The sequence below is a fragment of the Notamacropus eugenii genome, chromosome 7 (assembly GCF_028372415.1).
Source record: "Notamacropus eugenii isolate mMacEug1 chromosome 7, mMacEug1.pri_v2, whole genome shotgun sequence".
In the NCBI taxonomy this organism is placed as follows: Eukaryota; Metazoa; Chordata; class Mammalia; order Diprotodontia; family Macropodidae; genus Notamacropus; species Notamacropus eugenii.
Window position 1 is genome coordinate 117,018,051 of NC_092878.1, and position 27,311 is coordinate 117,045,361.

General features: G+C 38.7%; 1 protein-coding gene across 3 annotated transcripts in view; it reads right to left on the minus strand.

Moving 5' to 3' along the window:
• The window catches only part of ANK2 (ankyrin 2), a 763,693-nt gene that overhangs the window by 641,289 nt on the left and 95,093 nt on the right, over positions 1-27,311 (minus strand). For 2 of the 3 annotated variants that reach the window (XM_072624649.1, XM_072624647.1), the window contains exon 1: positions 4,265-4,487. The exons of the other annotated variant lie outside the window; for it this stretch is intronic. The gene's annotated coding sequence lies outside the window, so the exon portion shown is untranslated. Of the gene's footprint in view, positions 1-4,264; positions 4,488-27,311 lie in introns of those variants that run through there. 3 annotated transcript variants of the gene reach the window in all.

The following is a 27,311-nucleotide window of genomic DNA, read 5'->3' on the forward strand; positions in this document are numbered from 1 at the left end:
ACTAATGCAGTCTGATTGTTGCAGCTCAAGGAAATAACCCATAACTACTGCAGGTAGGGTTTCTAGCAAATGGGTTTAAATGGTACCTGATCTGTTTATTGCTTTTACAAATGGGTGCAAATGCTACCCTGGATCAATTTGTAACATTTATCCAGATTAAAATAGGCTCAAAATGAATTCCTGAATCTCATGATGCCTGGACAAAATGAGATTTGGTAATTAACAGATGGGCATCCATTTACCATTATGAAGCAGAATAATGCTGTGTTGTCTTTCAAATTACATTACATTTATTAACAGACATTGCCATGTTCTGTCCACTTGCTCCATTAATCAATCAACAAGCATCTACTGGGAACCAATCTATGCCTTTGTAGTGTTCTGGACCTTTTTCAATAATTCAAAACAGGATGAAGATTAAAGATTTCATTTTAAAATCAAGGTTGTTAAAAAAACTATGTTGACCTTTAAAAGGGGGACACAGTGCTTGTGAATAAAAAAATAAAATATTTATATGATTCCCAAAAACCAAGTGAAGTAAATTCCTAGAGACTTCCATATTAATTCAATTTTTTCATTCCCGAACAAAATTTTAAATGGACAAGTCACCTGACCTTTCTTGACCTCAGTTTCTTCATCTGTAAAATGTGGCAGCTGAATCAAATGGTCTCTAAGGTCCCTAACAACTCTGACACTTGTAAAACTAAAAGCTAAAAGTGAAAGCTAGAATCGTGAGGGGTAGGACTCAAACCAAGTCTTCCTGATTCTATCGACACCAGACTGCTTAGAAATATTTAAGTAATATTTAAGTTTTCCAGTCAAACAAAGGGCTGCCCAATACCTTCTAATGATTCATCATTTGAAAGAGCAGCAACAACCATAAATAACTTCTCAAGTATAACAAATAGAGGGCCAGCCTTAGCATGGGGAAGACAGGTTCAAATCCTGCACTGTTTATACATGGACAATTCACTTCATCTCCAGACACTCTCTAAGACTACATATTAAAGATGAGTTAGCACCTTGCATAGGGAAAGAGAGTTGTCTCTTCTAGCGTTCCTTATGTGTCCAGGCAAAACAAACAACAAAAGTTACCATCTTAAGAAATGTGATATGAAATGTATATGCAGACTATTTCATCAAATGTAGGGTATATGTATATACAAGATCTCAATGTGCTTTATAAGTGATTTGCTAAAAGATTCTCTTGGGGAAGATGCAGTTTCATTGAATTTATTTTTCTTCAAAAAGGTACCAATGCTAAATAAATAAAACCAAGGATAACTAGACACTCTCACTAATTTAAAAGAAGGATTCAGTGTAGTTAGGCTGACTGACATATGTCACTTAGCAGAAGGGAGGGTTCAAATCCAGGCTCTTTGGCTAAACAAGTGAGAATGTGGACAAGTCACAATCTTTCTCAATTATAAATTTTGGGGATTGGATTAGACGATGTCTGAGGTCAATTTCAGCTCTAAATCTGTGATTCTATGATCCCATGAACCTCTCTGGGCCTCAGAGAGATAGTATATTATCCTGAATAAAGAGACATATTCCTTGATGACAGGAAAAAGTCCCACCTCTGACATATACTGGGTATGTGACCCTGGACAAGTCGCTAAGCCCTCTAAGGGGACACCTTACAAAGAAGTTACCTATCTGAGTTGGTAGAGAGAATTTCCTATTGGAAGTTTCTTCTACCAAAAAAATCATATGTCTAGTCTACCTCTCCCTCCTCAGAAAGGTCTCTTTTCAGCTCTAAATCCTACTTAGTTCAACTATCTCATTTTGTAAATGAGAAATTAGGGCCCAGAAAAGGAAATGATTTGCCCAAGGTAAACAGTGTCAAACTCACTTCCTCTGACTCCAAATTCTAACTACCTGGTAGCCTTGGACAAGTCACTTGAACTCTGGGCCTTGACTTCCTCAATTGCAAAATACACAGATTGGATGTGATCTCCCTAGGTCCTTTTAAAAAAAAAAATCTCTAAGATCTCTAATTGGCAAGTATCTTCAAATAAAGAGAAGATACCAAATAGCGTTACTTCACTCAAAGAAGGTCCTATGGAAACCCCTGAATTAAATAAGGCCTGATTGAAGTATGGAGTGAAATACCATTTCCCCCATCCCCAACCACAGGTAAGAATGATTTTCTAAGTAAGATACCACTCAGCTGAAATGTAGTTCTTGGCATGGAGCCCTCAAAAGAGGTGTGGTCAGAGGGGTGGAATGGAGAAAGAAAGATTGAATCCTACTAATATTTCTAAATTATAAGTTTTGAATCTGGGGACCTTTCAACCTTGGGAGTCCATGAACACATTTCAGGGGTGAATGAACTTGTATGGTGAAAATATTACATCTTCATTCACTAACCTTTTAATGAAACTGAGCGTTTTCTTCAATTATTTAAAAACACTATTCTGAGGCTTCGATGGGCTTTACCAGTCATCCAAAGGGGTTGATGGCACAGAAAGGGTTAAGAACCCCCTACTCTAAATGACTATATGTGACCTAATGACCTCTTCTCTCCTGAAAAATGTAGCACAGGGCATAGCTGACTCCTTGAATAGCCAGTATGAAGTGGTCCTGAAGCTTTGACAGACATAATCTTAGAGAAAGGACAAAAAGAGAAGTTCTAGTCTTTTATGACCAGGGGACATAAGGTGAGAATATCCTCTCCTCACCAGTACTATCCTCCAAAGAGCATACAGCCCATTCTGTATTAGAGCTTACTCAACTGTGCAGATCAAAGGCATGAGAAAATAGTCCATCTCCACTACACTGTGGAAGTGGAATCAAGGGTGGGGCCCTGAGCTTCTCCATTGTTTGATGTTCTCTGACTTAATAAATGGACAGCGAGAGCCCTTCTGTCCCAAGCCTCTATTAAGAGGAAATACAAGATTCATGTTTTCTATCCATCACCCTCCACCCACTCACCCAGAAGCTTCTCTAAACCCCCAAATGTTTCCAAAATAAGACGGGTTTCTCACGGAGATTTGTTCCAATGATCATACACACATACATACACATACACTCTCTCTGTCACACACACACACACAAGCACACACACACAACGATTGTCCCCAGTACTTAACAGTATTGATTGCCTTTGTATTTGGAGAAAAAAATCTAGCTTCTTGTCTTCTGCTTTAATACTAGAGCATCACTAGGGTCCTGAGTTTATGGCAAAGCGGCTATCCATTCTTTCATACGCACCACCTATTCACAGCACCCCCAAACCAAAGTAAGAATTAGGTCTGGAAGGGACTTGAAGAACTTATCTGAGATCTCCCTCCTGCCCCGCCCCTTTCTGCAGGACCACACCTAATCCGTCTCAGGCAGATGAGATGCTTCTAGTTTAAAGGTCTAACACTGGTTTATTTTCCTATAACATCCCTTCTTGGGGGAGGAGGAATGGAGGTAGTAGAGTTCTTGTTGCCAGAGAACAACCCCAGGGGTTAAAACTGAAGAGTCTTTGCAGCGTTTTATTCAAATGGTGTTCACAGCAGGAAATCCAATCCATTAAATTACTGGGAAAGGAGGGGAACTCCATCATTCTTCTATATGGAGCACCTGCTCTGACAGCTGATCCTGCTTAATTTGAATCTCTCTTATTTTTTTTAAACGCTGTTTTCTAGTCATTACCAATCCAGTGGCCCAGCTACTGGTTCACCCTGCTTTCCCCATCACCACCTACTTGCCCAAAGCAATATAAGGATGGCACCCAGGAAATGGGCTCACTCATTTATCCAATAACCTAACACGAGTGCTGAAGCAACACCCGACCCCCTCCCTTAGCAACCTTACACACACACACACACACACACACACACACACACACACACACAGTCCACTCAAGTATTCAGAAACCTGAAATCGGTTCATTTTACTCAATCTAAGATAGTAAGTCCGCTCGTGTGTTTAGAAACCTGAAATCGGTTCATTTTAACCTAATTTAAAAACCTGGTCCACCCGTTATAAAAATAGAACGGAAAAACACATCACGGGGGGGGAAATTAAGCAAGGGAAAGAAAGCTGGGCGGGGGGAGGCGGGGGACTGGGACGTGTCCGCACACGCGCGGCATTTCTGGTCCAGGACCCGCAACCCTGCGCTAGCTCCAGATGATTGCGAGGAAGATGTTCACAAAGAGCCGCAGCCTGCCTAGCCCTGGCTCCGCACCACCAGCACCACCCCAGAGCCCGCTCCACCCGCGTCTTCTCTGCCTGGAAATCCCTGCGAACTACATCTCCTTGAAGTACTTACTGCGAACAGCAGCCCTGCTCTCTGCACTGTGCCTGGGAGTCAGCCAGGGATGTGGGAGGAGGCTGCGAGCGGGGCAAATCAGCGCGCACCGGGGCCCTGCTCCCGCCGCCAGAGCTTCCCTGCGGGCTGATGTCTCGGAGACAGCAGCCCCGGGAGCAGACTTTCCGATTACAGCTCGCGTACTGTAATCCATGTGTTTGGGGCTGGCCAGTCCCAGCTGCCCGCCCCGCACCACATGATCAGCGCTGACATCAGATCAGCCCCAACGTGACAGCCCATCACCCAGCCTCGTCTACACTCCTCCCTTGCATCCTTGGGGTAGCTTTGGATGGTGCTTGGCAGGTGGCTCGGTTCCCCCGCCCTTCTCCAGTTCCTTCCGATTTCTTTTTTATTTTATTTTATTTTATTTTTTTGCAGAAAGCTCACAAAGTAAGACAAGCACTAGGATTTGTTTGCAGCCAGAATTTGCCAGACATATGGGGAGCAACTGGAACCTCGTTCTTGGTTCATGGAAACAGAGGGATGAACCACTGTCTAGATGCCAAAACCATGGAAGTGATTTCATGTGTAAATGACTACCAAGCTCCCACCTTCTAAGAGATCGTCTTTCATAATATACCAAGTTCACCTCTCTCTCTGTCTCTCTCTCTGTCTCTCTCTTTCTCTCTCTCCAGCTTCTGGTCCATGGAAGACAGGGCTCTGGACCTGAGGAGGAATAAAATCTTAACCCCACCCCCAGTTAGAATCCTGAAAAGGCAAGAAAGCTTAATTAAAACCATTTCAAACCACCCCGCCCCACCATTCACTGCTGAGAAATCCAAAAGCCAAAAAACTCCTTGGAAGGTCAAGATCTTTCTATCTTTCCTCTTTCCGCCTGGCTTGCCCTTGTGGTCTGGCCTCAGCCACCATGAGGAACAGAGGATATACTGTTTCCTAGTTTTCCCAGTGAGATTTAAATGAAAGAAAAGATCAATTCCTTTTTTCATGTGGCTTCTGGCTCTGAGCCCTGTCTCAATTTCAATAAGCATTTAAGTGTCCTGTATGTGTCAGGCACTGGAGATATAAAGACAAAATATAAAACAGTCCCTGCCCTCAAGGACCTTACATTCTTCTTTTTTTAGTTTACACACTACTTGGAGGGGGTGGGGCAAATATGTAAAGTAAATGCAAAATATATGCAAATTACTTTGGGGAGAGGGAAGATCTCTGGTAACAGGAGGATCAGGAAAGTTCTCCCACAGGAAGTGGTCCCTAAACTTCATCTTCAAAGGAACTAGGAATTTCAAGACACAAGGTGAAAAGGTAAAATGTTGCAGACCTGGGAGACCAGCACAGCGATGGATCATGGAACATCGTGGATTAGGGAGAGCAGGAAGACAGAAAATAGGCCACTTTGGCAGGACTTTAAAGTGTATGAAGGTGGATAATGTAAAATCAGTCTGGAATGATGACTTGGAACCAAACTGTGAATATTTATTTTTTTCTTGAAGGTTGTAGTAAGATAAGGGAGCAAAAACTGAGTTCTGCAGAGTTAATTGGAAATGAGGTGCTGGCCTCTTTATCGAGTTTCTATACCCAGTGCCCAATACAATCACAGGATCAGAGATTTTGAGTTGGAACAGTCCTTAGAGGCCATCCAGAGGCCTCATCTTACAGAAAAAGAATCTGAGACTCAAAGAGCTTAAGTCCATGGTCACACCAATAATAAGTGTTAGGGGGTAGGATTTGGACCCAAGTTTTCTTAATTCCAAGTTTAGGATCATAATGAGAAGATGGGACTCATTTCGAAAGACCCTGATTTTGGGAAAGACACAAGGCAAAAGGAGAAAGGGATGACAAAGGATGAGATGAATAGATAGTGTCATGGAAGCAACAAACATGACCTTGAACAGACTTTGGGAGATAGTGGAGGAGAGAAGGGATTGGTATGTTATTGATATGATCCATAGGCTAAGGAAGAGTGGGACATGATTGAACCTCAACAATAGGACTATGTTACATGACTTCTTTCCTCCCAATAGTTCTGTGAGATTGGGAGTACTAACATTTTCTATACCCATTCTACAGTTAAGGATATAGAAGTTCAACAAGTTAAGGGACTTACCCCTCATCAAATGGGTAATAATTAGAGGAGATAGGAATTGAACTCAAGGGTTCTAATGACAGCACTCTTTCCATTAGACCATATGGTCTCATATAATTATAGCAAGTTTCATCTCAATTTCACAGTGAGGAATGGGAAAAAGGTAATGTCTAAGTCAATAGTAACCCAAGTCAGTCAAAGGTTTATAGATCTAAGTCAGCAAGGTGAGCTAACACCAGAGCCAGGCGACACTGTTAGTGAAGGCACATTCTCTAAGTACAAATAGCAGGGGAGTCTGCTTCAGCACCCATGCCCACCTGGATGATCCCAGACCACCATTTGGGGAGGTGCTCAGCTTGTTTTGTGGCTTGACTTTTCCACCTCCTCCCCCAGATCTCCAACTTCTCCAACCCCACCATTTCCAGCTGTCCTTTATGTATTTGTCTTTCCTTATTAGAATGGAAGATCCTTGAGAGTAGAAATTGTCTTTTTTGACATTCAGCATATATACAAAATACACAAAATGTTTAATAAGTTATCCATCAATGTTTAATAAATTATCTATTAACCTATCCGTCTACTTACCTACCAACTTATTTATAGATCATACCTCATACTATCTTGCTTCAATAACTTATCTTATCTACTAGAAGGTAATAAGCTCCTTGGGAATAAACACAGTTTTTTAAGACTTTATGTCACACAGTACCCAACCACACCTTGCATATGGTGTTATCAAAAAAAAATTGTTGAAAGGATGGCTAAATGAATTTGACTTAGTTGTCTGGTCTTATTCTCTGATGAAAACAAGAAGTTAGTCTTCTATGGGAGCTATGTCCTTAACACAATGACAAGTAACAAGATTCTCATTATAGAGAAAAATCATCTCCTACCTGATATTTGGACAAGGAAATCACTTAGGTTTTACGTCTTAGCTCACAAATGGACATCTGATATTCCTAACAATTGGGACTATGGTTGTATGTATTTTCCACTTAAGATGGAAATGTTTATCTTGTTCCTAAATTGATAAGGAACCCACTAATACAACCCATTTTAAGGGTACAGGACAGAAAAATGATCTGGTAAAGGGATAAGCACCAGTATTTTTGAGATTATTCTGGAAAAAAGGAAATGAAATGAAACTGATATTTTTCACTTCTTCAGTGCTCTTCACTTACTCATCCTCGGGAATCTCTTGAGTTGCTGACCTTTTACTTTAAGAAGCTAATTAACTTTGAAAAGGAGACAAATCATACCTTTCAGCTATTTCTCTGAATAAAGCATGCAACAGAGATGACCTTTGTTACTTTTATCTCTTATTGTCTGTTCTAGGCTTTGCTTTTTTGCTGGTATTTTACAACAGGTATCTCTTACATCATAGGAAACGTGAGCAGCATGTATTTTAACTACGTAAAGATGGTTGGCATAAGTGAGGCTTGAATTCTTTTGGGCCAGATCTATGATTTCATAAACATGAATCACCTCCAACGTGGAAAGTCCCTCCATTGATTGATATTGATGACATATCTATAATTCATAATCTTAGAGAGTTTTGAAGTTACTGGTTTAAGTGATTTGCCCACAGTGACTCAGCTAGTATGTATAAGAGGAAAATTTTGAACTCAGGGCTTTCTCATTCCAAGACTAGCCCATTATCCATTATGGTAGCATGAGTTTCTTTATGGTTCCTAAAAATGGAAGGTGAAAATAGATACTAATACAAGCAAAGTGAACCAGGTGTTAGAGAAGGTCATATTATATTGCCAATAAAACATATCAGTGCAGTAAGGTAGCACTGGACCTGAAGTCAGGAGGACCTAAGTTCAAATCTGGCATTAGACATTTACTAGCTACATGGCCTCAGTCAAATCACTTAATGTCAATTGTAAAATGAGGATAATGATAGTTCCTACCTCACAGGGTTGTTGTGTGGATAAAATGGGACAGCACAGTGCCTGGCACATAATAGGTGGTACATAAATGATAGGTATGATGATGATGATGATGAGAGATTTTCCTTTCTTCCAATATTTACTACTATATCTTCACAGGACATTTCATGAGAAGTACCTGTTTACCACTATAAGGGAGTTGAACTTTGTCCAATCCTCCATCCCAGGAGGCCCAGATGTTTGAGAACATTTCCTCTAAAAGAATTAAAAGGAGCAACCTCCATGGACAAAATTTTGACATGCACTTGCAAAATTTTCAACAGCTAATCCATACAGACAACAGTTTGGTCCAAGAAGTCTAGGCTCCAGAGTGCTTTGTACAGGAGAACTTTTGCAGGGGGAGGTACAAGGAGATTCCTCTCTCTTCCTCTCCCCCCATAATCCATGACATCTAGAAGCAGAGTAGGAGTCATATAATATAGTAATTTGCAAGTTCATTGATTTCAGAGAATTAAAGACATAATGAGGGAGAAGATATAAACGGACATGAATTCTTGAAGGAGGAAGCATTTCCAGAAACTAGACCCCTGGAAGCAGAAAAAAGAGTCAACCATGAAGAGGAGACAACCCTAGGAGCACTAGAGATGTTGCACCCAAATGGAGCTACGTGACGACACAATAAAGAAAAAAAGGACTTTCAGGCCTTGTGTTTCCATGAACTGTGAAAAGTCTTTTCTACATAAGTACATTGCATGTGTGCTTCACTATTCTAAGTTTGAGCTGATCTTTCTCATAGCTGTTATACATATTTGTGGGAGAGTGAGCCCCAGGTATATGGAGAAGATGATTATAGCAACTGTTTTTATTATGCCATCTTAATAAATGCCTTTGCTCAGGTCTAAATGTGAATGCTGGTTGATCACTAATGTGAACCATACTGGTGGGGGCTCATGATCAGTGTTAGGAATACAGACCTTCATGGTCACCCCTGGAATTCAAATGAGCCACCATCCCATGAGGACTCAACCAATAACCAGAAGTACACGTTAGGCAAAAAGCTCAAAGGGGAATACTACAAAGGACAAAAGAGCTTATGATTTTTACTTTCATTCATGCTCAGGGTTATAGCAATCAGTCAACAAGCACTTATTAGCTCCAACTATATGCTAGGCATTGACGATACAAAGACAAAAAAATGAAATAACCTCTGACCTTAAGAAGCTTCCATTCTATTAGGGGAGATAGTATATGTGTGTGTTTGCATACATATGTGTGTATATACATATATGTGTGTGCATATATACACATGTATGTATGTATGTGTATATGTATGTACAGAATAAATACTAAATAAATTTAACTAGGGATGGTGGACACTAGTAGTTTGGGGTTGTTGATTTAGGGGCCAGGATGCTTTGTGTAATAGGTGGGTTTTGAGTTGTGCCTTGAAGGAAAGGGGCATTCTTTAAGTCACTGGTGAGGAGGAAGCATATTCCATGTTCAAGGGCTAACCAGTACAAAGACACAAAGATGGAAAATGGATGTGTGAGAAAAGGAGAGAAAACCAATTTAGAAAGGTCATAAATTTTGGGAAGTCAGATAATGTATAAGTTTGGAAAGTATTGTTTGGTAGAAATTGTGCTTGACATGAAGTCAGAAAGACTTGAGTTCAAAACCAGCCTCTGATGCTTACCAGAGATACGATCAGAAACCAACTTCAACTCTCTAGCCCCAAGCAGTTTCTAAGACTGACCTATCTATTAGTTATAAATAATTTTAAGTTAAAGAGAGGTTTTGATCTGCATCATAGAAGGACCTCCCACACAAAAGAAGTTCCAGATTGTTGATTATCGAAATAGTTACAACACAAGATAAATAAAATGGACAAAGGAAATTTCTAATTAGAGCTTTGTTGTTCAGTCGTTTCCAGCTCTTTGTGACCCTATTTGAAGTTTTCCTGGCAAAGATGGGGTTCTTTGCCATTTCCTTCTCCAGCTCATTTTATAGATGAGGAAACTGAGGTAGCAGGGTTAAGTGACTTACCCTGAGTCATAGAGTTAATAAGTGCCTGATGCTGTATTTTAACTCAGAAAGAGGAGTACTTCCTGGTTTCCAACATAGTGCTCTGTCCACTTCACCACCTAGAAGCCCACTAGTTAAAGCTCAGGTATCTTTTGGGGGACAATACCACCAAAATACCTCTTGTTATGATTAGACCATCCTAACCCTACATCTTTCCAGATATTCCCTCCTGCCAAGGTGAGGTCACTTAGCCCTTACCCAGCTGTGAGACCAATATGGCCCCTAGTCAGAAAGAAAATAAATACCTATAATTTTATTGTCAGCTGTTCATGCACCTCACTGCCCAGTGTGCTCTGACTCTGTGCTCTGGTTCCAAGCATCAGGCAATTGCTTGCCTTGTTCTTTGGGACCAAACCCTTACTTGGCTCCCTAATAACTGGGTCCTTGACTTGGTCCCTTGCCTAGTGCCCTAGTTTTTTCTGATGCCAAGCCTCCCTGATGCTAATCACCTGCCTGCCCAGACTTACTGCCTGCTAACAGCATCCCCTGATGTTATGCTTTCCTTTGCTGGCCAGGATATACATCTGCTGCATTTTCTAGGAGTTAGAACAGGAAGGAACCTTAGAGATCAATTAGTCTAACTCTCTCAGTTTGCAGAGAAGAAAACTAATGAAGTTAAGTGACTTACCCACAGTTACACAGGTAATCAGTGTCAAAGATGGAACTGTGTGCTTCCTTTTTCTTTTCATTTTAGTACTTTTAAAAATAGAATTATGAATTTAATAACCATCAGCAAATGTGAATATTTCCATTTACTTCAAAGAGGAGCATTTCTGGGTAAGTTATCTGCAGAAGAGTCCAAATCTCCCATTTTGACTCCAGCATTGATGTAAAAAAAGCAGAAGACAGAACAGTAACAACCACCACCACCACCACGCCCCCAAAAAAAGATTCAAAGTCAAATTTCAGCACACTAATTTATCCTGCCCAGGACTGAACAACAAAAAACAAAGTAGAGACTGTAGACACTGGAAGAAGAGCCTCCCAAAGAAGGCAGCACTAACAAAGGTAAACATTCCACAAGTGCCTAGCATACGCAGTTGGGGCAAGGGGAGAAGGGGTAGGATTGTGTTAGAGACTGACCAGGAAAGCCCAGGGAGGACAATAAACCTCATTTTGCCTTTACTAGGGCAGGAGCACCAAAGGGTACAGGAGACTTGGTGACCTGATTAGAAAACCCCAAGGGAGTGCAGTAGACCTTGGCGGCACCCTGACCAGGGAAGCCTTAAGAAACACAAAAAAGGCAGTGCCCTGATTGAGGAAGCCTGGGGAAAAGGTATAGGGGTGGGAAGAAATCAGCCAGTGCCCTGGTGAGGGGCAGCCAACTGCATAGATGTGACAGGGCACACTGAAACCTCTGAGCAGACAGAGACAGAGGAAAGTGAAAGCCAGTAGCAAGAACCCAGATGTGATGTGAGCAATATCCTAATCCCAGTGTCCCCCACTCCCCACTTCGCAATTTAGGCTAATTTTTTTTTTCTCAGAGGGTTTCAAAACCATCCTTAGAGACTTGATTTCTTCAGGTGACTAGAGCAGGTGGTGATAGCAATGCCTGATCACCTGAGCACAAAACAGCCACAGAGAACACCAAGCACTCTGAAACTTGGCTTTCTGACCAAGACGGGCAATACAAACAAAGGAGTTTCACTTAGATGAATTAACTTAGGATTTCTTTGATGCATATCCTTATTGAATATCCTCTATTACACCTAAGTACATTTCCTTTTGGTAACTGTTGCATGACATATGAGGATCTCATTTTGTCCCAATGTCAAACATAAACAATCAAGGGACTGACCTGTCGGGTCCAGCTCAGAACACAAAGAAAGTAAGGTTAGAATCAACTAAACACTCCATCTAAGAGAGAGGGAGAGAGTAAAGTCTCACCCTGGCTATCAATCTTAAATGAAGATCTGAGGTCAAAGATATGAATCATCATAAGAAGACATTGAACCCTATGAAGAAATACCATTGGGCAAGAATTACCCAAGAGGAAAAACCTAGAAAAAGAGAAATAACAGCATAAAAATTAAAGCAGAGCCTCAGAAAAGAAAAAGAGATTGACCACAAGGATTCCAAAAATGTTACAAAGAAAAGAGGAAAGAAGATATGATCAAGATGAAAGCTATGAAGGAAAGCCTTGGAAGGAAAATTAATAGCTTCGACAGATATTTTCCCAAGAAAATTATAATGAAGCAAAGATATATCAATGACATCATGAGGCAACAAGAAATAATAGAACAAAAACAAAAGATTAAATATATGTAATATCAGATCATATATACATATATGTAAATGTATGTGTGCATAAGATATAATAGCAATTGACCTAGAAAACAGGTCAAGAAGAGATAATCTAAAAAATCATCTGACTGCCTAAAAATGCTGATCCAAAAAAAGGCCTAGATATCATTTACAATTATAAACAAAAAATTACAACAAAATTATAAACAAATCATAAAGCATTATTATAAATTATAAACAAAAAATACTCAGATCTATTAGAACCAAAGGATAAAATGAAAATAGAGTCTACCAATCACCTACTAAAACAAACCTCAAAAGGAGTCTCCCAAGAATATCACAGCTGAAATCCAGAGTTTCCAGATTAAAGAAAAAAATACTGCAAGCAGTCAAAAAGAAATAATTCAAATACCAAATAACCCCAGTTAGGATCACATAAGTCTTGGAAGTAACTATCTCATTTATTCACTTTTTGTGTAAGATAGGTATAAAAACATGGAAGAAGAATTAAAAATGGGCATCTCATGAACATTTTCATTTGAACTGGGTAAAAGTGAGTTGAACAAACTCGCATGTACACAGTTTAGAGTAGAAATAAAATACAGTAAACTCTACAGGGAAATAGGTGGGGACAGAGAATTGGGGGACATCTTTTCCTTTATAGTCTCTTCTCTGTGGGTTTTCATTTCACTTCTCTATCCTGGTTCTTTATCTCCCTGTCTACCTGCTTCTTTTGTCTCCTTTGTAAGATCTTCATCAAAGTCTATAACTATAAGGGTCTCCCAAGGTCATTTCTTCATCCCTTTTCTCTTCTCCCTCTATACAATCTCCTTTGATGGTCTCATCATCAACCATGGATTCAATGATCATTTTTATTCAGATGATTCTCAGACCTAACCTCACTTTTGACCTCAGTCTCACATCTCCAGTTCCTTATTGGACATCTTGAACTGGATATGTTGTAGACATCTTAAACTTAGTATGTCTAAAACTGAAATTACTCTTTTTCTCCAATCTGCCTCTTTCCTAACCTTCCTGTCATAATCAAGAGTACCACCATCCTCCCAGTCATCCAGGTTTGCAACCTAGGTATCATCCTATAACCCAGGGGTGGGGAACCTTTTCATGTTGGAAGGCTACAATAATATTTAGCTGTAATCAGATAAAGCTGCATTCAAGAAACTTTAATTAGATATACTGTAAAATGTACATTATTTTATAAAATCTAACTACTGTGTACTTAATAATTTCAAAATATGAAAACTATTTGTTAATTTTAAAGTTAACTAACTTTTTATGACTTTATTGTCTGCTTTTTGTTGGAAAGCATTCGAATATTTGGTTGCAGCATGGAGGTACACAGTTTCAGTTGATCTTCTAGATGGCTATCAATCATTTGTGACCTTAAGGGCATCTTGATTTGAGTTAGGTAGGTGAATGTAGATTCTCAGTAATAAGTGGTTGAAAAGAAAGAAAGCATTTTTCAGGTGTATTGTCAAAGGTGTGGGTATTCTATTGCATTTCCCCATATTTCAATTGCATCTTTCTTAGCTCTTTAAAATGTCATCTACTGAGAGCTCAAGCAATTCCATATGTAGTTCTTTAGGTGCTTTGGTGATATCAACTAGGTGATGCTGAAATGCAAATTTGAGTGTGATGTCTTGATTCTCAAAGTCAGTGAACCTTCCATTGTATTCTCCAATTAATAGGTCTATAACAGCTGCATATTCTTCAAATAATTTGCATATATCATCCTGCTCATCAATGGTCTTTGTTAACTGGGGGAAATGTTCATCCAAAATTTCATTTTGAAGAAGTATTTTGAAAAAGATAGCTTTTTCTTTGAAATGCTTGGATTTTTTGGTCATATCATATATAAAATTAGTTTTACCTTGCAAAGATATATTCGTCATTTTGATTTGATATGATATCACACAGAAATGCAGCATTCCTACAGAAATCTTCTTTCAGTAATTCACATTGCTAATTCTGTTCCTCATAAGAGAGTGAGAACTCTCTGTTCTCACAAAGATAAAATTTTGGCTAACATCTGCCCTGTGATAGACAAAGAACTTCAGAATGATACAGCAAATCCGCACTAAATAATACCTCATCATTCAAATTTAGCATGTTACAAAATTGAGAATGCCAGGCTGCCTTTGCATGAATATAGTTAATATGTAACATATGAAATAGAACTTTATGTAATATAACATAATATACTTCACTAGTTGCAGATAATAGCATTAGCATAGAGATTTTGCAATGGAAGATACAATGAGAAGAAATGACACTGTCTGTATCTGTTAATACGTTCTTTTTATCTGTGCAATAAACCTTTTGTGTTTTCCTATCACAGAAGGTGCATCATCTGTACACACACTCACTAAATTTATCAAATTTAGTCCAACTTAACGATATTTATCTTAAAAGTTGTTGAAGATATTTATTCCCCGTCTTCAGTTCACGAGTGCCCAAAACAAGTAACTCTTCATAGCAAAGAAAATCTTCCGTTATGACCTGAAGTATAAAACATTCGCCGAGTCAGTACTATCAGTTGATTCATACAAAACAGCTGAATAATATATGTTTTTCTTTTGAAGTATTACATGAAGTTGTTCTGTTAAGTTGAAGGCTAATTCATGCTGCAATCAGTTATGGTTCTCCTTGAAAGAGGCAGTTGTTTATACTTTGAAACATTATCAGGGTCTAAGCATTCTACAGCTTCAACAATGTGTTCTTTCACAATTTCCACATCACTGAATAGCTTCCCTTTTTTCCCAAGTATATACACTACTTTATAAGTTGCTTCAGCAGCATTATTTCCAGGTCTCATTGCTGCTTGAAAAAATTGCCTTTGCTTTTGCTTTTCATCTTTTAATTTCTGCAGTAGAACTTTTTGTACCTCTCCCTCTAATTTAAAATATTTGTGGTTCTTATGAATGTTATAATGCTGATGAGCACTGAATTTCTTTAATGTTGATATTGCAATATCACAAAGCAAACAAATCATCTTATCTTTAGCAGAAACAAGATAATATTGCAATTCCCAATCCCTATTTTAAAAAATCTGTTTTCTTCAGCATTCTCTCAGTCTTCTTTGACATGATGGGCTGTTAAAGTTGATAACAGACTGATGTGCTTGACCCCCATAAACTCTCACCAACCAGCCTCATGCAGTAATGACACCAGGTGGGCAGGAGTAGTTAGAACTAAATCACAAGTGTAGCAGCTGTCAATTTAGCCCTCATGGTTAGTAAGCCATATATTCTAATTGTGCCAGTCAATCTGGGAGGATTATTTCATTGAAACATTTCATTCTTTGGTATTTTAAGTACATGTATTTTAAAAAATAAAATTAAAAGATAAAAGATAAACAAAAATATATTAATAAAAATAAAAAGATTTGTTCTGTAAAATATGGATTCAGTCAAAATGCCACACTTAAGGACCTAGAAGGCCACATGTGGTGCTAACGCCACAGGTTTTCCACTCCTGCTCTAACCTTCACTCTTACTCTCCCCCAATCCATATCCAACTGTTACCAAGACCTATTAATTCCTTTTTAAAAATATTTTTCCAATTACATATAAAAATAACTTTTAACACTCTTCTTTTTAATTTTGAGTTCTAAATTCTCTCCTTCCCTTTCCACCTTCCCCCTTACTTGAAATTGTAACCTAATTTATTTATGTTATTCATGTATAATCATGGAAAACACATTTTCATATTAATCATGTTGTAAAAGAAAACACAGACAAAAAAACATGAAAAATAAAGAAAGTGAAAAATAGTATGCTTCAATCTGCATTCAGATTACATCAGTTCTTCCTCTGGAGGTGGACAGCATTTTTAATCATGAGTCCTTTGAAACTGTCTCAGTTCATTGAATTGCTAAGAATAGCTAAGTCATTCACAGTTGTTCACTGTAAAATATTGCTGTTTCTATGTGTACAATATTTTCCTGATTCTGCTCACTTCCTTTTACATTAGTTTATGGAGATCATTCCAGTTTTTTTCTGAAATCATCCTGATCACCATTTCTTATAGCACAATAGTATTCTTTTACAGTCATATGCCAAAACTTGTTCAGCCATTCCCCAATCATGGATATCCCCTCAATTTCCAAATATCTGCCACCATAAAAAGAGCCACTATAAATATTTTTGTATGCATAAGTCCTTTCTCCTTGAAAAACCACAAACCCTTATATACATATGCCCATTTTTCCCCTCATCCACTCCAGCATTTACCATTTTCCTGTTTTATCATGTTAGCCAATCTTACAGGTATAAAGTGGTACATCAAAGCTGTTTTAATTTCATTTCTCTAATCAATAGTGATTTAGTGCATTTTTTCATGTGACTATGTATGGCTTTGATTTCTTCATCTGGAAACTGCCTGCTCACCTTAGACAGTGATTTACATTCTTATAAATTTGATATGTCCTCTTCCCCTCCCTCCCCCCAACACTGCCACAATCTTTGTCCAGGTTCTCATCGCCTAATTGCTAGACCATTGCAATAGCCTTCTTGTTGGCTTCCTTCCCTCAAATCTCTCCCCACTCCAGTCCATCTTTCACTTAGCTGTCAATTTGACCTTCCTAAAGCAAAGATCTTACCATGTCATTCCCTCTTCAATCAATTTGAGTGATCTAACATCAAATATAAGATCCTCCATTGGACTTTTAAAGTTCATCACAACCTGATTCCATCCCACCATCCTTGTCTCCTTACAGTTTACTCCCCGCTACACATTCCATATACAATCCAATGCTCACCTTCTTTCTATGCCTTGAACAAAATGTTCCATCTCCTAGCTCTGCAGCTTTTCACTGGATGGCTCAAAAAGGATTTTGAAAATCAAGTAAGAGACATGGTGGAAAAATTAGGAAGAGAAATGAGAGTGATGAAAGAAAATCATGAAAAGCGAGTCAACAACTTGCTAAATGAGACCCAAAATAATGCTGAAGAAAATAATACCTTTAAAAATAGGCTAACTCAATTGGCAAAAGAGGTCCAAAAAGTCAATGAGGAGAAGAATCTTTTAAAAAGCAGAATTAGCCAAATGGAAATGGAGGTTCAAAAGTTCACTGAAGAAAAGAGTTCTTTAAAAATTATAATGGAGCAGTTGGAAAACAAAACAAAAAGAATGAAAAAATTGAAGACAATATGAAGTATCTCACTGGAAAAACAACTGACCTAGAAAATAGATCCAGGAAAGACAACTTAAAAATTATGGGGCTACCTGAAAGCCATGATCAAAAAATAGAGCTTAGACATCATCTTTCATGAAATTATCTAGAACCAGAGGGTAAAATAAATATTAAAAGAATCCACCAATTACCTCCTGAAAGAGATCCAAAAAGAGAAATTCCTAGGAATATTGTAGCCAGATTCCAGAGTTGTCAGGTCAAGAAGAAAATACTGGAAGTATCCAGAAAGAAACAATTCAAGTACTGTGGAAATACAATCAGGATAACACAAGATCTAGAAGCTTCTACACTAAGGGACTGAAGGGCTTAGAATATGATGTTCCAGAAGTCAAAGGAAATAGGATTAAAACCAAGAATCACCTATCCACTAAAACTGAGGATAATACTTCAGAGGGAAAAATGGTCATTCAATGAAATAGAGGACTTTCAATCATTCTTGATGACCAGAGCTGAATAGAAAAGCTGACTTTCAAACACAAGAATCAAGAGAAGCATGAAAAGGTAAACAAGAAAGAAAAATCATAAGGGTCTTACTAAAGTTGAACTGTTTACATTCCTACATGGAAAGATAATCATTGTAACTCTTGAGACTTTTCTCAGTATTTGGGTAGTTGGTGGGATTACATACATATAGACAGAAGGCATAGGATGAGTTGAAAAGGAAGGGATAATATCTTTAAAAAAATAAAATTAAGGACCAATATCCCACAGTGTATGCCAAAAAGAAACTTCCAATGGATACATGACTTTGACATGAAGGGTGACAATAAAATTAGAGGATTAAAGATATTTGGATACTGTTGTGCTATGTTGTTCAGTCATGTCCCACTCTCCATGATCCCATGTGGGCTTTTCTTAACAAAGATATTGGAATGATTTGCCAATTCCCTTTCCAGCTCATTTTGCACATGAGGAAACTGAAGCAAATAGGGTAAAGTGACTTGTCTAGGATCACACAGATAGTAAGTGTCTGAGCTCATATTTGAACTCAGGTCCTCCTGGCTCCAGGGTCAGCCCTTTACCTACTGCACCATCTAGCTGCCCACTGTACTGAAAATAATTATTAAAAGAGTTTTAGAGAAACCGAGAAAGGCTTGTATGAACTGATACACACTAAAATGAGCTAGTTTTGGGCTCATTCCCTATCAAGATGAACACAAAGGTTGGTCATGTTGAGCAAGGACAAGTCCCTACTAATGGGACAATTACTTGTCTTGCTCCAGCTTTAATGTATATGACCTTTTTCCATGTTCCTTGATGACTTTTTCACATATAGAGAAATCACTTCACATTAGGGACAGTTGGTAGCAGAGTAGAGAAAATACTGAGCCTGTATCTAGGGAGAGCTGAGTTCAAATTTGACTTCAGGCACTTAGGCTGTGTGACCCTGGGCATGTTGCTTAACCTCTGTTTACCTCAGTTTCCTCAACTGGGGATAATAATGATACCTACCTCCCAGGTTTGCTCTGACAATCAAATGAGATAATATTTGTATAAACAAAAACAAAAACTTTTTAAAAAACACAACAGGGTACCTGCATTGTAAGCACTATATCAATACTTATGCCCTTTTCTGCCTACTTTCCGGCTACTAGTTGCTCATGCATAGGAGAAGGTAATATAATAAAAATGACAATTCTACCTAAATTAATTTACTTATTCAGTGCCACACCAATCAAACTACCAGATAATTATTTTCTAGAACTAGAAAAAATAATATCAAAATTCATCTGGAAGAACAAAAGGTCCAGAATATCAAGGAAAATAATGAAAAGAAATGCTAGGAAAGGTGGCCTAATTCTCCCAGATCTCAAATTGTATTATAAAGCAGCAATCATCAAAACCACATGGTACTGACTAAGAAATAGAGGGGTAGACCAGTGGAATAAGTTAGGTATTCTAAACACACTAGTCAATGAATACTGCTTGATAAACCCAAGGACCCCAGCTTCTGGGAGAAGAACTCACTGTTTGACAAAAACTGCTGGGAAAATTGGATAATAGTGTGGCATAGACCAAAGCTTGACACCATACACAAGAATAAAGTCCAAATGGATACATGATGTAGGTATAAAGACTGATACTATAAACAAATTAGTGGAGTAAGAAATAGTATATTTATCAGATTTATGGAGAATGGAGAAATTTTTGACTAAACAAGAGATAGAAAATATTATGAAGTGCAATATAGATAATTTTGATTACACAAAGTTGAAAAGTTTTTGCACAAACAAACCCAATGCAACCAAGATTCAGAAGGAAGCAGAAAACTGGGAATAAATTTTTGCAACTAATGTCTGTGATAAAAGCTTCATTTCTAAAATATATAGAGAACTGAGTCATATGTACAAGAATACAAGTCATTCCCCAATTTATAAATGGTCAAAGGATATAAACAGGCAGTTTTCAGAGGAACAAATTAAAGCTTTCGAGTCATATGAAAAAGTGCTCTACATCACTATTGATTAGAGAGATGCAAATCACAACAACTCTGAGGTACCACATCATGCCTATCCAATTGGCTAACATGACAAAACAGGAAGATGATAAATGCTGGAGAATATGTGGGAGAGATGGAAGACTAATTCATAGTTGGTAGAGCTGTGAACTGATCCAACCATTCTGGAGAGCAATTTCGAACTATGCCCAAAGGGTTACAGAAATGTGCATACCCTTTGACCCAGCAATATCGCCACTAAGACTGTATCCAAAAGAGATCATAAAAATGGGAAAAGGACCCACATGTGCAAAAATATTTATAGCAGTTCTTCTTGTGATGGCTAAGAACTGGAAATCAAGGGAATGCCCATCAATTGGGGAATGACTGAACAAGTTGTGGCATATGAATGTAATGAAATACTATTGTGCTATAAGAAATGGTGAACAGGAGAACTTCAGAAAAACCTGGAAAGAATTATATGAACTGATGCTAAGTGAAATGAGCAGAACCAGGAGAACATTATACACAGTAACAGTCACAGTGTGTAAGAACTGTTTTTTCACAGCAATGCAAGGACCTAAAACATTCCCAAAGGACTCCTGAGGCAAAATTTCATCCACATCCAGAGAAAGAACTGTGGAACTGGAACACAAAATGAAGCAGATTATTTTCTCTTGTGTTATGTTTTGGTTCAGTTTAGTTTTTCTCATAGATTCTCCCATTTGTTTTAATTCTTCTACGCAACACGATTAATATGAAAATGTTTTTAATAAGAATGTATATATAGAACCCATATAAGATTGCATGCCATCTTGGGGAGGGACGGGGAGAAAATTTAAGACTTACGGAAGTGATTGTTCAAAACTGAAAACAAATACATTAAGTAAAATTTTTAAAAAAAAGAACTGACCTCTTAAATGGAACCTCTTGGGACAGGGACTGCTCTACATGCAATTTCAGCAGGAAGTAGCTATGGAAGAAAAGACCTTCACTCCTTACCCCAAGATTTCATTCAAGGGGAGAATTATGTGCTCAAGTTCCAACCTAAGATATTGTTTTATGTGCTTATTTTGTGTGATCCCTGTTATACTGTTATAAAATTCTGTTGACACCAGTTGCCCCATTAACCTATGTAAAGACAAGAAAGATCTTGGGGCCAAACATATTGTTAACGTATTTTTGCTTAATTTGATCTTTCCCATCCATTAATAGGCCCATGTGATCTGCTTCAATCACATGGAAGCCTAAGTCACATGTAGTGAGAGGAGCTTGCTGAATGGGTAGAACAGGAAGGGTGGAACAAAGCTGGGAGGAAGTTGGTGAGAGCAGGTAGGGTGGAGGAGAGAGAGGACATAGGCAGGCACAGCTAGGGAGTGTTTGCTTTCAGGAAGGCCCCACCAGGTGACTATGAATATGCTGATATAGTTCTGAGTTGCAAAGTATAACAGACTCTCCATATAGAAGACAGAAGAAAAACATTTATTCAGACACCAGAAAGCCAAATCTATCATGGTAACCAAGAAGTCAATAAACATTAACACTGCAGGGGACGATGTCATTCTCAAGCCTTTCCCCACCCTGCCAGGGAAATGTACAATGAAAATGTAGTCCAGATGTACAAGGAAAATGGGTGGCTAGGTTTCACGGTACATAGAGTGACAGCCCTGGAGGCAGGAAGACTTACCTTCCTGAGTTTAAATCTGGCCTCAGACACCTACAAGCTGTGTGACCCTGGGCAAGTCACTTAACTATATTTGCCTCAGTTTTCTCATCTGTAAAATGAGCTAGAGGAGAAAATGGCATACCACTCCAGTATTTTTGCCAAGAAAACCCCAAATTGGGTCACAAACTCAACAACAAAGACTACATGCAAGCATGTTAACTTTTATTAGGGGTGCTACAGAATTGGGCCAGAATTGAGTATTATACCAATATCGTCCTTCATCAGAGGATTTTGTATCTGTTCATCTTGGGACCCAGGATTGTAAAAATCATAGGAAAATGGAAGACCAACCTTAGACATGCTGTCTATGCATGGACTCTCAAAGTCTTTGGGACTTCAAGAGAAAAGTTGAACTCTGCTTTCTGGGGAAAAAAAAGCTTCCAGCATAGCAGGGAAGACAGATAGGAGGTGTGAATTTGATATAAAAAGTAAAAAGAAGGAAGATCTTGAAATAAATACTCTAGTTTGTTTGGGAATTTGTTTTCACAGGAAAGAGAACAAAAAAATTAGTTAATATTGTGCGAGTTATTTTGAAACTATGTTAATTTTTAATTCCATGGAAAATGTGTGGTGACCTTTTTGGCACTCTCAGAACTTGATCTTTGGGGTCTCAACAGCCACACTCCATTGCTTTATTAAAAAGTCATTGGTCTCCTAGTCTCATTCTTCTATTAACTGGCTATGTGACCTTAGGCAAGTCACTTTCCTTCTGTTTGCTTCATTTTCCTCCTCTGACAAATGAAAGGACTAGACTAGATGATCACTAAGGTCCCTTCTGGCTCCAGAATGGTATGATTAATGTCCTGTCCTCCCTGTGAGCTAACCCCAACTCTCACTCCCATTCATGGGTTAGGTCCCCTAAAGGAAAATTTCTACCTCAAGGTGATTTGTAGGTCCATACTTCTTAAACTATAGCTCATGAGCCCCTAGCAGTATACTTACTTTTATTAATCAGGCAGTAGAAACGATTAGCTCAAAGCAAATAATTTGCTAATATGGCATAATTAGAACAGAAGCTACAAAACTTCTCCCCATAGATTCAGGGCATATTTTCCCAGAGTGAGAAGAGTGGGCACAAAAATAAAGCATTATAGGAGTGAGGCACACACATAAGAAATACATGTGGCCAAGATAACACAGACCTCCAGCACTGTAGGATCCCATAGTCCTTTCTTTTTGCATGGAGCCCTTATGATGCTACTTCTTCAATGTAATCTGAAGGTCACTCAATTGGGCTTGCTCCTCTCCAAAGGACAACTCTTAAATGCTAGGGCTAATTCTCTCTTAAATCCATAACTTGTATTCTCCATTGGTTCTAGGAGTCACTCTCCTCAGAACTTCCTCAATTAAGTATCTCCCTCACCTTCTGATGGGTGAGGGGTTACCTACTGGATGAATAGTTCTAATGAAAGACACTATGGCAGATGGAAGAATGAGTTGCTTGGGTGCCTGTGCTTGGACCCCAATTCCAAAATCACATTTCTCCCTAGCCTCAAAACACTGTCCCTGGCAGTTCCTCCCCAGCTCTAGAACAGCATGCCCTAGCAAAACACTTATCCCTCTTCCCAATACAGTAACCAGCCGCACCTATAGAATTTATTAGTTTGATCTAGCTGTGTACTGGCTCATAAAGATATTTAGTACTCACTAGGTTATCTATACCATCTCCCTACCTCATTATATGCATCCTGGACTCCTCATTATGTGTATCCTAGACTTAGATATTTATACTCTCTCTGTTATCTTGTCAAAATAAAACATTAATAGGTATTCCTCAGTCATCCCTGACCATTAGTTGACTTAATGACATCGAAGGCCTAAAACCACACCTCCATGTAGCCCCTGACTCCTTGGGTTGTCTCCCAATGAACTCTGGGTAAAACACCGGGCAGTAGATACTAAAAGTGCATGTTTCTTTAAGAGATGACCCCTCCTTAACCACTCCTTAATCCCACCCTGAATCATGTAGTTAGCATATTTGGCACATGTTTTCCTATAGTTTAACCTATGTAAACTTTACCTGTAGCCCTTCTGAAATCACAGGTTCCCTAAGAGCTCTTACCTGCTGAAAAGCGGAACAATAAATCTTTACCACCTTGACTTCAAGAATGCTTGAGTCTGCAAATTCATTCCAGACTAGTTTGCCAGGGAACTCCAGTCTTGGGGTTCCTGGACTTTATCAACCCCCATCAGTAGGAAAGAAGACAGAAAGTCCATCCTGCCCTCTGGTAGAAGTGAAACTGAGCCCGTTGGGATCTTCTGTCTCAATTGTATCCCAGAGCTGGTAAGCTTGCTTTTGGTAGGGGTCTAGAGTGTGGCTAATCTTTGGCCAGCCAGCAGCAAAATGCTCTTCTAATTCCATCAGAGAGTACTTATCTATACTTCCTAAACTTTCCTCCTAAACCTTTCCCTAATTACTTTCAAGAACATCCCCATCTCCCTAGTCACTCAGTGATACAATCTAATTGGCAGCCTCTAACTCCTCACTCTCACTCACACACTGCCCCTCCATATCCATATATTCCCCTCTTTCCTCTAACATAGCCTCTGCCCTGGTCTAGGCCCTCATTGACTCAATCCTAAATTATTACAGTACCTTCTGGTAGGCCTCCATGCCTCAAGTCTCTCCCAACTACAGTTCATCCTCCACTGAGCTGTTGACTTCCTCTTCCTAAAGGTCAGGGCCAATCATGTTGCTCCTTACCCCATTTAGTCAACTCCGGATGCTCATTCACTTTCAGGATCAAATATAACTCCCCCCACCAATTTAAAAGCCCTTTACAATCTGGTCCCTTCCTACCTTTCCAGTCTTCTTACATTCCCCCTTCCCTTCCCCCCACACACTTTACAATTCAGCAGATCTGGACTCACTACTCTTCCTTGAACAAAACTCCAACTGTTAACTCTATGCATTTCACCTGAAGGATTAGAAATGTCTGATGTAGACTCCAACATTTGGGTTGGAACACACATGAAGCTTAATGAAGACTACTGCCCTTGTTCCCTACCTCATGAAAAATGCTCTCTGACAATCAAATTACCCCATAGACCAGTTGTCTCCCACAACCCAATCCCATCTGCACTGGCTCAGCCACTTTTGCTCCATGATTTCCTATGAAGCAGTGAGTAGACCACACCAAGCATAAAGCCAACACCTGCATGTAAGCAGCAGCTTGGCCACTTGCTGAGGGCCAGGTGGACTCCTTGGAAAGAATTTCCCTAAAATTGAAACAGCAAAATCTGTTGGCAAACAAATCTACTCCTCGAAGCAAAAGGCTCATTTTCCTCTGTCAGTAAATTTAAGCCTGACTCTAGGGATGAGTATGGGGGAGGGAGGAGATCTGTCTCCCATCCTGCTCTCTCCAAAGTTACTGATAAGCTCTCAGTTGCTAAACCCCATGCCTTTTCTCAATCCTCATGTGTCTTGACCTCTTTGCAACATGACACTGCCGACCCCATACTCCATCTGGATCCTCTCTCTAGCCTGTCTTGTATTTCCTTGTACAGGTCCATGCTTTATCATATTGTTTTAATTTTTTAATTTTTTTTCAACTAACAAACATTTGTTTGCTCTCCCTCCCACATCCTTTCAACCCACGGAAAGATAAAAGGAAAAAAAGAAAGCCCTGGCAACAAATATGCATTGTCAAATAAAACAGATTCCTGAATTAGCCATGTCCAAAAAATACATCTCATTCTGCACTCTGACTCTGTCACTTCTCTGTCAAGATGTGGGTAGCATGCTTTAGAATTAGTCCTTCGGGAATCATAGCCAGTGCAATTTTTATGTCTTTCAAAGTTTTTTCTCTTTACAATGATCTTATTGTATACATTGTTCTCCTGACATTGTATACAGTAACAGAAACATTGTGCAATGATCTGCTTTGATAGGCTTAACTCTTCTCAGCAATACAGTGATCTAAGACAAATCTAAGAGTCATGATGGAAAATTCTGTCCACAAAGAAAGAAAGAATTGTGGAGTCTGAATGCAGGTTCAACCATACTATTTTCTTTTTTTTTCTTTCTCATGATTTTCCCCCCTTGTTCTGATTCTTCTTTCACAACATGACTAAGGAAATATGTTTAATATGATTGTACATGGATAGCCTATATCCAATTGCTTGCCTTCTAGGGGAGAGGAGAGGGAAGAGAGGGAGGGAGGGAGAAAAAATTTGGAACACAAAATCTTAGGAAAGTGAATATTGAAAACTACATTTCCACGTAACTGGAAAAAATGAAATACTATTAAGTGAAAAAAAAAATTGTTCCGGTTCTACTCACTTCATTTCGCATTAGTTTACACAAGTCATCCCAGGGTTCTCTGAAACTATCCCTTTCATCACTTCTTATGACTCAATAGTATTCCATTATATTCATGTTCCACAGTTGTTTAGCCATTCACTAACTGATGCCCCTCACCTTGCTTTCTAGTTCTTTGTCACTACAAATATATATGTGTGTGTATGTATGTATGTATGTATACATATATATGTATATATACATATATATGACATAAATATTTTTTGTACTCATGGGTCCTTTTCTTCTTTCTTTGGGTACAAGCTTAGTAGTAGTGATATCACTGACCACCCTGGATTTTTATAACTGCTTTTTTTTTATATTAAATTATTTGTTTTCAGTGTTCTACAATCACTTCCATATATCTTAGATTTTTTTCCCCTACTTCCCCTTCCTTCCTCTCTCCCTCCCTACTCCCTCCTGAGATTTTTATATACATTCCTATTAAGTACATTTTCACCTTAGTCATGTTGCATAGAAGAATTAAAATGAATGGGAGAAATCATAAAACAAACCAAAATATAATACAAAAAAATGATCTGCTTCATTCTGAGATCGAGTTCCATATTTCTTTCTGTGGATGTGGAAGGCATTTTGCCTCAAGAGTCCATTGGGAATTTTTTAAGTCCTTGCATTGCAATGAAGTACTAACTCTACCAGAAAAATTCCTCATACACTGTGGTTGTTGCTGTACAAAGTTCTCCTGGTTCTGCTCCTTTCACTCAGCATCAGTTCATATAAGTCTTTCCAGGCTTCTCTGAAGTCTTCCTGTTCATCCTTTCTCATAGTACAATAGTATTCCATTACATTCATATACCACAGTTTATTCAGTCATTCCCCAACTGATGGGCATCCTCTTGATTTTCAGCTTTTGGCCACCACAAAGAGAGCTGCTGTATATATTTTTGTACATGTGGAACCGCATTGCTTTTTTCTTCTCCTCCTGTTTATATCCTTTTCAATATCCTTTGCTTACTCATCATTCAAGCCCTGTCTTTTATTTGTACATTATTCCAGAACCCTATCTTTACCCTCTTCTCTTTTTTCTCTATATTCTCTCTCAGT